General features: G+C 37.8%; 1 long non-coding RNA gene across 1 annotated transcript in view; it reads left to right on the top strand.

The window, feature by feature from the left end:
* The window catches only part of LOC110270564, a 13,848-nt gene continuing 1,682 nt past the window's right edge, over window positions 573-12,738 (top strand). Inside the window, exons 1-2 of the long non-coding RNA XR_002360202.1 lie at window positions 573-651; window positions 6,444-6,448. This is a non-coding gene — a long non-coding RNA (uncharacterized LOC110270564). The remainder of the gene's footprint in view (window positions 652-6,443; window positions 6,449-12,738) is intronic.

The raw sequence follows: 12,738 nt of genomic DNA, 5'->3' as shown, positions 1-12,738 counted from the left end.
ATGAGTTTTATTTTGTATTTTTTTTAGTTTTGTTTGTCTGAGTCTCATGGTGAAAAAGGCAAACAGAGTGAGGTTTGTAAGAAAAAGCTAGTGAGTGGAAAGAGGCATAGTGTACAAAATTAAAGAAAAAGCCATAGGTATCTTAGAGGTCCTTTGTACATCTATGAGTTGTGTATCATGATTCTGTGGGAATCCCCTTTCAAGTTGGGTTAGCATTTAGCAGTTGAAAGCTTGGTAGGTGACCAAGTCAAGTTCAGGATTGGGGATAGATTCTGAACTTGTCCCGGATAGGAAGGGTAGTTCCTAGGGAGAATTGCTGTCTGTAATCTGGTTGATTATGGTGAAATTCCATCATTATTGTGATGGAGACTAGACGTAGGCTGCATTGCACTTAGTAGCTGAACCAAGATACTTCTTGGTGTGATTCTCTCTTTCTCTTCTACTCCATTTCAGTTTCTGTTGCTAAGGAGACAAAATTGAAAAAAAATCTTCTGACTGGGTACGAGACAAAAAGAAAATGTCTCGTGTCTAGTTATGGGAAAAAACGCAGAAAAATCTCCCGAAGCATTCTAAAAGGCAGCAAGTATTACTCAACAAAAAAGGGGCTAAGATTCAACCCCCCTTCTCTTAGCCACTGATTACCATCAATTGGTATCAGAGCTTGGTCTCAAAGAGATCAAGCTTTGTAGCTTGGAGAAAAGATCCTGATGGCAGATAATAGTGGCTCAAACCTGGTGGCCTATACTTTGACAGAAGGACAGTCAAGCAACAGACCTCCACTCTTTAATGGAAAGAACTACACTTACTGGAAAGAAAGAATGAAGATTTTTGTCCAATCAGTAGATTACAGACTCTGGAAGATAATTCTAGAAGGTCCTCAATTTCCAACCACTACAGGAGCTGATGGTGTGGTCTCTCTTAAGGGTGAAGCCAGTTGGACTAAAGAAGACAGAAAAAAGGTGGAGCTCAACGCCAAAGCTATCAACTTGTTTAACTGTGCGATCAGCTTCAAGAAATACCGACGAGTATCAAGATACACAACAGCAAAGGAAATCTGGGACAAACTACAAATCACTCATAAAGTCACAACCCTAGTAAAGAAGACCAGAATAGACATGCTGAATAGAGAATACAAAATGTTCTCAATGAAAGAAGGAGAATCGATAGATGAACTGTTCGAAAGGTTCAACATCATCATCAATGGCTTGGATGCTATGGGGATCACATATCCTGAATCTGTGCTTGTGAGAGAATTTTGAGAAGTCTCACAAAAGAGTGGGAAACTAAGGCAATAGTAATATCTGAGAGTAGTGGCCTTGATTCTATGACTTATGATGATTTAAGAGGAAATTTACTTGCTTTTGAAAACACATATTTGAAAAAAGATTCAAAAAGAAAAGGAATAGCCCTCAAATCTGTTACTAACCCTCTGGATGATGAATCCAGTGATAACTCATCTGAAAATGATTTTGTTTTGTTTACTAAGAAATTCAGGAAAATGGTGAAGCTAAAGGAGAAAAATAGAGGAAGCAGCTCAAGGAAGAAGGATCTCAGCAAAGTGATCTGCTACAACTGCAAAGAGGCTGGGCACTTCAAATCTGATTGCTCAAAACTAAAGAAGGAGGAAAAGCCGAAAAGGAAAAAGAAGAAGGGACTCATGGCTTCTTGGGAAGACTTGAAAAATGACTCTGATGAAGATGAATAATCAGAAACCAAGTCTCAAACCTGCCTTATGGCCGATCACGTAGAGCAGGTAGTTTTTCATAACCCTGACACTGAAGATCTTCATCTCATGATTGACCATCTTTCTGAAAAAATCAAATGCTTCCTGAATGAAAATCAAGATCTTGAGTCTCAAATTGCTATTTTAAAAGCTGAAAATGGTTTTCTCATGGATAAATTAAGGGAGGCTGAAACTGCTGTTAAACTTGTTGAAGAAAACAAGCAGATAAAAGCTCAACTTAAAAGTTGTGAGTACCACCATTCTATGACTGCAAATTTGAATTATTTTGAAGAAAATGAGTGGCTGCATAAAGAGATAAAAAGGCTTAAGGAAGACTTAGCCAACTTTGTACAAAGTTTAGAAAATTTAAATCAACTCTTGCCTAGTCAAAAACCTCTTTATGATAAAGCTGGTTTGGGTTTTCTTAAAACTACAAAATCTGTTGAAAAACTTTATTTTGCAACATGGCGTCATCTTCAAATAATGTAAGGTTTCGAAACCCAACAAGCCTTGTGAAAACAACAACTCATAGATTTTGCAGATTTTGCAATCAGAATGGTCATTTTCCTATTCAATGTTTCTTTAGTGAAAGAATGATTGAAAATAAAGTTAAAAATTGTTTGTGATTATAATGGATTGGGACAAAGAAGATGGTTTGACGTCAAAAGATCCAAAAAGATTTGGATACCTAAGTTCACTTGAGCTTATTTTGTAAGTTTGCCTAGCATCCAAGCGAAAGGACAATATGTGGTATATGGACAGTGGATGCCCTAGGCATATGACCAGAAAGGTAACCTTCTTCATTAAGCTTGATGAATATGATGGAGGGTTTGTCACTTTCGGTGATAATGGAAAAGGAAAAATAGTGGCCATTGGAAAAGTTGGTAAAAGTTTCTCTTCTTTCATAAATGATGTTCTACTTGTTGATGGTTTAAAACACAATTTACTAAGCATGAGCCAATTATGTGATCTTGGTTATGAAGTTATTTTTAGAAAATTGGATTGCTTAGTTATTTGTGAAAAATATAGTGAAATATTGTTTGAAGCCAAAAGATGTAATAATGTGTATGGATTAACTCTTGAGGATTTAAAAGATCAAAAGGTGACATGTTTTACTTCTCTTGAATCTGAAAAATGGCTATGACATAAGAAATTAGGTCATGCAAGCAGATACCAAATTTCTAAACTTGTTAAGAAGAACTTAGTGAGAGGAATTCCCAACATTAAATTTGATAAGGATATTACTTGTGATGCTTGTCAACTAGGCAAACAAGTAAAATCCTCGTTTAAACCTAAAGATGGAATTTTTACCAAGAGGCCATTAAAAATGTTGCATATTGATCTTTTTGGTCCAACAAGAACTCAAAGTTTAGGAGGTAAACATTATGGTTTGGTGGTAGTGGATGACTACTCTAGATTTGGTTAGGTTCTCTTCCTAGCTCATAAGAATGATGCTTTTCATGCTTTTTCCACTCTTTGCAAAAAGATTCAAAATGAAAAAGATTTAAAAATAGCCCATTTGAGAAGTGATCACGGAAAAGAATTTGAAAATTATGATTTTGAAAATTTCTGTGATGATTTTGGAATTGCTCATAATTTTTCATGTCCTAGAACTCCTCAACAAAGTGGGGTAGTTGAAAGAAGGAATAGAAGCCTTCAAGAAATGACTAGGGCTATGCTTTGTGAAAATGATGTTTCAAAATTTCTGTGGGTTGAAGCTGTAAATACAACTTGTTATATTTTGAATAGGACCATCATTCGAAAAGGGTTAAAGAAAACTCCTTATGAGCTATGTAAAGGAACCCCACCTAATCTTAAGTATTTCCACATTTTTGGATGCAAATGCTTTGTACTTAATAATAAAGAAAATATTTGAAAATTTGATCCAAAATCCTATGAAGGAACGTTTGTTGGATACTCCACCACTATCAAAGCATATAGAATTTACCTCAATGAACATAAAACCATAGAGGAATCCATACACGTGTCCTTTTGTGATACTAATTCAATTCCCAGTGTTGTAGTAGAAGATGATGCAGGTTGTGAAGATATTGTCAACCAGGAAGTCAGTAAAGAAAATCCCAAAACTGTCCCAAGTGAAGAACTTGTCCGTCCAGAAATGTCTCATCAGGATGGAGGAGACATTTCAATTTTGTCTTCTGAACCAGCCAGAGAATCCAGAACAGACCAAATTGCTGAAGCTCATCAAGGCAGATCCTTACCTCAAAGGCCAAGAGAATGGAAGTTTTTGAAGGGATACTCCCATGATTTTATTATTGGTGATCCTTCCCAAGATGTGACCACTAGATCCTCAAGCAAGAAGCAAGTTGAACAAAGCGATGTTGCTTTCTTGTCCCAATTAGAGCCTCTCAATGTAACGCAAGCTCTTGAAGATCCCTCATGGGTTAAAGCCATGGAAGAGGAGCTTGCTCAATTTGAAAAGAATGAGGTTTGGACACGTGTACCCAATCCTAATAGTAAGAAGGTAACCGATACAAAATGGATCTTTAAAAATAAATTGGGTGAGGATGGAAGTGTTGTTCGTAACAAGGCTAGACTAGTGGCCCAAGGTTACGATCAAGACGAAGGTATTGATTTTGATGAGTCTTTTGCCCCGGTAGCAAGAATGGAAGCAATTAGGTTGCTTCTTGCCTATGCTGCCCATAAGGGTTTTAGAATGTTCCGAATAGATGTTAAATGTGCTTTCCTTAATGACTTTATAGATAAAGAAGTATTTGTGGCACAACCCCCCGGTTTTGAAAATAAAAAATTTTCAAATTATGTTTTTAAACTTTCAAAAGCTCTTTATGGACTTAGGCAAGATCCAAGAGCTTGGTATGAAAGGCTTAGTGCCTTCTTGCTGGAAAATCACTTTCAAAGGGTACCACCGATACTACTTTATTTATCAAAGAATCTAATGATGATATTCTACTTGTTCAAGTTTATGTGGATGACATAGTGTTTGGTTAAACCAATGAAACCTTGTGTGAAGAGTTTGAAAAACTTATGACTAGTGAGTTTGAAATGAGTTTAATGGGAGAATTAACTTTCTTTCTTGGTCTCCAAATTAAATAAACTCCTAGTGGTATTTTTATTCACCAAGGTAAATGTGCAAAAGAATTAATCAAAAAATTTGTCCTTGAAAATTCCAAACCAATGGGAACACCTATGCATCCGAATACTAAACTTGAAAAGGATGAAAACGGCAAAGATGTGGATGAAACATGGTATAAAGGAATGATAGGATCACTTATGTATCTTACTTCCTCTAGGTTGAATATTGTTCAAAGTGTGGGTGTATGTTCAAAGTTTCAATCTCACCCAAAAGAATGTCATCTTTCAGCCGTCAAAAGAATCATTAGATACATTAAGGGAACATGTGATTATGGCTTATGGTATCCTAGATCTAATGATTTCTGTGCAGTAGGATTTTATGATGCAGATTATGCGGGAGATCGAGTGGATAGAAGAAGCACATCCAGAATGTGTTGCTTCCTTGGAAGCTCACTAAACATGTGGTCTAGCAAGAAACAAGCCACTGTTTCTCTATCCACGGCTGAAGCCGAATACATATCTGCCTCTGCTTGTTGTTCTCAATTAATTTGGTTAAAAACTCAGTTAGAGGATTATAAATTGAAAATCAATAGTATACCTTTGTTCTGTGATAATATGAGTGCAATAAACATTTCTAAAAATCATGTTCTGCACTCTAAAACTAAGCACATTGAGGTTAGATATCATTTTATTAGAGAACATGTGCAAAAAGGTACTATTGATATTCAATTTGTGAAATCCGAAGAATAACTCGCTGATATATTCACTAAACCTCTGTATGAAGATAGGTTCTGTTCATTGAGAAACAGTTTGGGTATGCTGGATTTAAGTTCTGTTGAAAAATTATGATTTTATTGATCCTGTTTGTTTTTGTCTCGTAGGTTGGAAGGAGACAAATCTGGGAAAGTAGTGAACAAGTCAGGAAACTGAGGGAGACTGATCACAAGTATTTTTAAACTTGAGCCCAACCAAAGCTTTTTTGACCCATTCCATGACTCTGACCCATTTGAGTTCTTCATCACACTTTTTAAATAATTTATGGAGGCTATCACATCATATCTTTATAGGGGGAGTTAATGTCAAATCAAAATCTTTTTCCCTTACTCTCTCCCTTGATTCAAGGAAAAGATCTTTCAGTTACTTTTTAATTTTAAAAAGATTTCCTTGATGATGACCGCTCCATTAAATGCCCATTATTCTATTAATCCTCTCTCCACTCAGCATTAAATGTAGTTATAACCTCTCTCCATTCTCCAATCCATTCGGCCATCCCTTCATCTTCTCACTCTCTTCTTCATTTTCTATCATGAAAAAGAAGTTGGCACCTAAAAGAAGCAATCGAACCCCATCTTTCAAAAGTCCTTCATCTGCTCCTCAAATCCACACCCACATCCATATACATTCTACTTCATCTTCTTCCCCTTCTTCACAATCAACCGAAGCCATAAGGAGGAAAGTAATTGCTCAGAGAATCTCTTCTCGCAAAAAGGTTGGAAAAGAAAAAGAGCCAATGGTCGAAGAAGAAGAAGCTTCACAATCCTCTCCACCCCCTTCACCTCCAAGGCGATCAACTCCTCATCCATCTGGCCGAAGTTCTCAGCGTTCAAAAGGTTACGTTCTTCGCAACACTAGAGAACCACCAAGCTTGGATTCTCTAGACTTCAAGAATAAGTTCAACAAGAATCATTCTCACTTCGATCCGGCTCAGTTCAACTCTTGCGCTACCTACGAGTTCCATGGTCAAGTTCTGGTCAACTGTCAACTGTGTGCCTCTCATATAGTGAATTTGGAGACTTTGAGTACAAAAGGAATTGACTTCTCTACTCTTTTTGATAATCTCAAGTGGACTCCACTGTTCAAGATTCAAAAGCTGGTTTATCCAAACCTAGTTCGCGAGTTTTACGCGAACATGATGTACCATGATGGAGCGATTCATTCTTATGTCAAGAAGGTGCATCTGACCTTGAACCGCAAAACTATTGGTGCTGCATTAGGGTATATTGATGAAGGAGCCACAGCATATATGTCAGGAAAGTGGGACTCTCAAGTTGGGATCTCTTATCAGATTGCTCTTACTCAAGTCTGTGAAAATTTCTCTGCACTGGATGGGACTGTTCTGACTCACAAAGCTCTCAGGCCTGTGAGAGCTCTGCTTCACTGTATTATCAACCACATTCTAATGCCACAGAGCGGTTTCTATCAGAGAGTAACAGTTTGCGATACCCTAGTTCTCTTTGCTATTCTTACTTCTTCATCTATTTCATTTGCTTATTTAATGGTACGTCACATGTGGGACTGTGTACGTAGTGATAAGAAGGCAAATCTGCCTTATGGTATTTTTCTCACATGTATCTTTGAACATTTTCATGTTGATTTAATCAATGAGCCTGTAGAAAACAGGGTGTCTACCATCAAAAGAGGCGGAGTTTCTGGAACCGGAAAAGAAAATAAAGGAAAAAGCTCGATGCCAACCATGTCATTTGATAGTGATCTTGAAAGTCGTCCTTCTGAGCCATCTAAGCTTGCTGAATCAATCAAGGACGTTATAAATGAGCTTTCACATATTTCCAAACTGACGGCGCGTTCCTACAAAGAAGCTCGTAAGCAGGCTTACCAAAATGAAAAAGCATAGAACAAGTGTAATGAAAGAATCAATCTGCTTCTCCAAAGCTTTGAAAAGGATATGGCTCCCTCCGACAAAGACAATGATCTCTCTGACTCTGATGTGAATCTGTCTGATGCCTAACTGTTAAGCTCACTGCTGTCCAGTTATTTTTTGAACAATTTCTAGTTTACTACTCCTTAGAATTGAGTACAGTTTTTTTTGTGTTGTTGGTTGACTGTACTTGGATAATTTGGACCCTTTTTGCTTTGGTTATTAAACTATTATTATGTACTTTGGCATGCTTCTTTCATCTGTTTTTCAGGTCCCTCTGACGTTGGGGTTTTTTGCCAGTAAAGAATGTCATAAAAACAGTCGCGTTGTAGATATAGTCTCTAAACCGACAAAAATCCCTTCGTACAAACGTTTTTGTTGTCACAAGTAACAAACCTCTTTTAAAATTGATAACCGAGTATTTAACCTCGGGTCGTCTTCTTAAGGAATTGCAGGGAAGTATGTTCTTATTATTGGTTATGAGTTTGTAAATTGGGGTTTATTAGGAAGTAAGGTGGGAATATGTTATATGACAAGTAAAATAAAATAATAATAATAAAAATAAACCTCCTGAGTTTGACAACTCAAGTGTTACCAAATACCTAACCAAAGCCAAAAGGAAGAAAATATCTAAATTAAATAGCATCAATATAAATAAAGCAAAGCAAAATTAAATCTGAAAATTTCTCAAATTATATTAATAAAAGCAATCCAATCTAACATGAAAGATTTATGAATCAAATGGGCAACATAAGTAATTAACAAATAAAAGTATTAGAGTATCTAAAAGTAGAAGAGAAATAATAACTGAAGAACATTGAATTTGGGATTTAGAGGCACTCCTAAAACTAAGAGAAATCCTAAATCCTAATCCTAAGAGAGAGGAGAAAATCTCTCTCTCTAAAAACTACATCTACTCCTAAAATTGTGAATTGTGAGAGCCTTATGAATGGATGCATTCCCCCACTTTATAGCCTCTAATCTGTGTTTTCTGGGCCGCAAACTGGGTCAAAAACAGTCCAGAATTCGCTGGTTTCGAATTTTGCCACGCTGGATTTCCGTCACTGCGACGCGGCCGCATGGATCACGCGGTCGCGTCATCTAGCGTTAGGGAAAATATAGCATATTATATATCAAATCGAAGCCCCAGACGTTAGCTTTCCAACGCAACTAAAACTGCATCGTTTGGACCTCTGTAGCTAAAGTTATAGCCGTTTGAGTGCAGAGAGGTCAGGCTGGACAGCTTAGCAATTTCTCCAACTTCTTGCATTCCTTCCACTTTTGCATGCTTTCTTCCCATCCTCCAAGCCATTCCTGCCTTATAATATCTGAAAACACTTAACACACATATCAAGGCATCTAATGGTAATAAGAGAGGATTAATAATAAGCAAATATAAGATCAAAGAAGCAAGTTTTCAATCAAAGCACATAATTAGGAAGGTAAATGTAAAACCATGCAAATAGTATGAATAAGTGGGTAAAGAGTTGATGAAATCCACTCAATTGAGTACAAGATAAACCATAAAATAGTAGTTTATCAACCTCCCCACACTTAAACATTAGCATGTCCTCATGCTAAGCTCAAGAGAAACTATAAAGATGAAGAATGTATGAAATGCAACCTATGAATGTAACTACATGCAGAATGTTTCCACCTACCTAGTTAAAAGTAAACAAATCTTTCAAGAGGAAATATGAACTGGATTTCACTAATTTAAATCATGAAAAATGAAGTACAAATAGACTTGCAAGAAGAAAATAGCTCATAAAAGCAGGGAACAAGGGATTGAGCATCGAACCCTCACTGGTAGTGTATACACTCTAATCACTCAAGTGTTTTAGATTCGATTCTCTCAATTCTCTACTAACCTTGCTTTCTAAGGCTTGCTCTTCATCTAACAATCAACACAAATTTAATGCACAGATACACATATCAAGAGGTCTTTTAAGGGTTGTAATGGGGTTAGGGTTAAGGTAGGATTGTATTTGGCCAAGTGGACTAAAATCCGAATCCTTAATTAACTTAAACTTTCCACCTAACTTAAACAATCCATGTAATCATAATACAAAAAAAAAAACCAACTGTCCATTAACCATGTTTTTTGGGTATGTAAGCTCAGTGAAACAAAGGCCTCAATCATGTAAGTGTATGCATACATCAAACCATGGAAATATAGAATTAAGCAAGACAAAGATCACAATTTTAGAGAGAAAAATACACACTAAAACAAAATTTTTGGTTGATAAAATGCAACCAATTCAAATAGGCTCAGAAAATCTCACAGGTTTTGTGTGTTCGAGTTCTAAACCATGTTCCAATATAATATCTCTTCAAACAAGTGTAACATTAAATTTTATTCAAATTAGTGAAATTCTCTAAAAATTTTCTTGAAAAAGAAAATATTACTTCCACCAAGTGGTAAAATATGCAAAAATCAAACAATCATGCAAATGCAACAACTAATCTACAAAGAAAATTTAAACATTAGTGTTTGAGACAAAAAAGTACTAACCCATGGAGATCGGTATCGACCTCCCCACACTTAAAGATTGCACCGTCCTTGACTCCTTGGTGCATGCTAAGATGTGCAAGTGGATGGGGGTTGTGGTTTCTCAGCTGGGCTCTTTTTTTGTTCCTTTCCTTGCCGGCGGTTTGGGAGTAGCTTTCTCCTTTCCTTCCTTGGTGGCCATCCTGAAGAAGGAAAGAGAAAGTAAATTAAATTCAAATAGATATATAGTAAGGAAGAGAATGGAAGAGTGGTGATGGATGCACATTAGGATGTAATTGACATTAACACATGCTCTCGAGTACATGTGAAAAGCCAGCAATGAAAAATAGCCAGTGCATCGAAAGATAAGTGGATGCAGGGTGTTTATTGGCATGCCGGAAAAGGGCATGAGTAGTATAGACCAAGCATTACTTGTAATAAATTACCATGTTTGTATTGACAATTATATTCAATTAAAATAGTAAAGGGGGTTTATGAAAAGCAAGCATTAAATAGTATAAAGTATGATAGAGAAGGGCATAATGTCATATGGGCTTTTTCACAAACACATAGCATGTATGGTAAATAAGCTATTTGAAAGTATTAAATTGAACATGCAAGCATCCTTTAAAAAGTGATATATAATTGTCAAATAATTATGCAATAATCCACAATGACCCAAAATAAAATTCCAACACCAGTGAAAATAATGCAATGAATGAAATATGCAAATAAATGAAGTAAAATAAAATGAAAGATAAGAAGAATGAGAAGGGAAAGAAAGAGAGGAGAAGTAAGTAAGAAATAAGGAGGGAAAAGAGAAAATAGGATTTGGGGAAGAGAAAGACAAGATATTTTGGCATATGAGGTTAAGGTGTGCGACGCTGGCGACGCGGTCGCATGGGTGACGCGGCCGCGTGATGCGCAATAAGGTCAGGCGACACGGACGCATGGGGCATGCGATCGCGTGACTTGATTTGTGCTAATGGCGCGAGTGCAGCCTCGCGGTCGCACAACTCTCTGTTCAAAACTTAGTATTGCCAAAATCCTGGGTGACGCGGTCGCGTGGTTGACGCGATCGTGCGGGTGGCCTTATTTCCAATATGACGCGGACGCGTGGGTGACGCGTTCGCGTGGCAGGGCTTGTGCTACTAGCACGGGTCCAGCCCAATTCCAGCTCAACTTTCGGCCATGCACTCTTTTGACGTCGAAATCCTGGTCACGCGGCCGCGTGGGGCACGCGGTCGCGTGGGAGGCCATTATTCCCATATGACACGGTCGCATGGGGTGATTTGTGCCATTGGCACGCCTCCAGCGCTGCTCCTGCGAAACTCTCTGTTCATATTAATATTGTCTCTCATCTCCTTGCGACGCGGACGCGTCGCTGATGCAGTCGCGTCGTGTGCTCGTTTTTTTTTTTGTAATCTGAAAAATGCAGAATGCAGTGTTAATATGAATGTGATGCAAAACTCTAGGTTCAATATAACAAAATAAAATAAAATTCAAAAATAAATAAAACTAAATAAAAACTAAAAAGAAACGATCATACCATGGTGGGTTGTCTCCCACCTAGCTCTTTTAGTTAAAGTCCTTAAGTTGGACATTTGGCGAGCTTCCTATTATGGTGGCTTGTGCTTGAACTCATCCAGGAATCTCCACCAATGTTTGTGATTCCAGTGTCCTCTGGGGTCCCAAACTAAGTATGTAAAGCCCTTAAGAAGCTTCAAACAGATTCTTAGGCTCCCGGGGTGACAAATGCTAGAACAGATTCCAGGATCCCAAACTTTACTTTTACACCCGTTTTTGTCTCGATCTGCATTTTTCCAGCCGGGTGAAAGGTGATCTGAATTCTCACTGCAGCGACCAAACAGCTTCCTAGACCCATTCAGTTGAGCTTTATACCAACCCTTGCGTTTGAACTTAAAGTTTCCAACCATGATGAACCTTGCAGGACAATTCTTATCACTGACCATCTTCCTCTTACTCTTTATGCCACAAAGAGCTCTAAGTTGACCATCCATCTCCAGTAGCCCATATTCAAGTGGAATCAGAAAGCTAAGGGATATGAATTTTATCCACTTGAATGTTGTGAAGGATGATGGCAACTTAGGGGGAGGTATTTTTAATGAAATTGCAAGCTCCACTCCCTTGTGCTCTTCTCTGATAATTACCACCTCTTTGCAAGCTTCTTCAATTTCAACCTCTTCCTCTTGGTAGCTTTCTTCCAATTCAATCTTCTCTTCATTGCTTTCCAAGGGCATGGGAGGTTGTGCTTCTTCTTCTTGAATCTCCATCTCTTGAACAACCTCTTCCAAGTCTTCAACTGTGATATACCTTGGGGGTTGTACACCCTCCTTAGCATCAAATTCAACCGTCTTGGAAGGAGGTTCTATGACTGGACTTTCCCATGGAGGTTCTGCATCTCCTAAGTCTTCAACCACTTCTTCTTCTTCTTGAACAATGACAGCTTCTTCTACTTGTTCTAGTACGAATTCATTCTCTGTCTTGTCCACTGGGATTTCTGGTATCTCCTTCATGCTACGCTCTTCACTAGACTGTCCACATGGAGCTGTGGCTGATCCTTGTATATTTGAGTGCCTAGAAGCCCATTGAATTAATGCTTGCTCCAGTTGTTGAACGGTTGCCTGAAATTTAATTACTGTTTCCCTTAGATGATCTTCTGCTTCTCGGGTTGCCGGACTTGGACATGATACAAAAGAAAGTGGTGGTGGTTGGGAGTGATTGGATTGGAATTGGGGTGGTTCTATATATGGTTCATATGGCTCATAAGGTGGTTGGTATGGTGGTTGATGG

The sequence above is a fragment of the Arachis ipaensis genome, chromosome B04 (genome assembly GCF_000816755.2).
Source record: "Arachis ipaensis cultivar K30076 chromosome B04, Araip1.1, whole genome shotgun sequence".
In the NCBI taxonomy this organism is placed as follows: Eukaryota; Viridiplantae; Streptophyta; class Magnoliopsida; order Fabales; family Fabaceae; genus Arachis; species Arachis ipaensis.
Note: the sequence above shows the minus strand (reverse complement) of the source record. Positions and strands in the feature narration are given on the sequence as shown.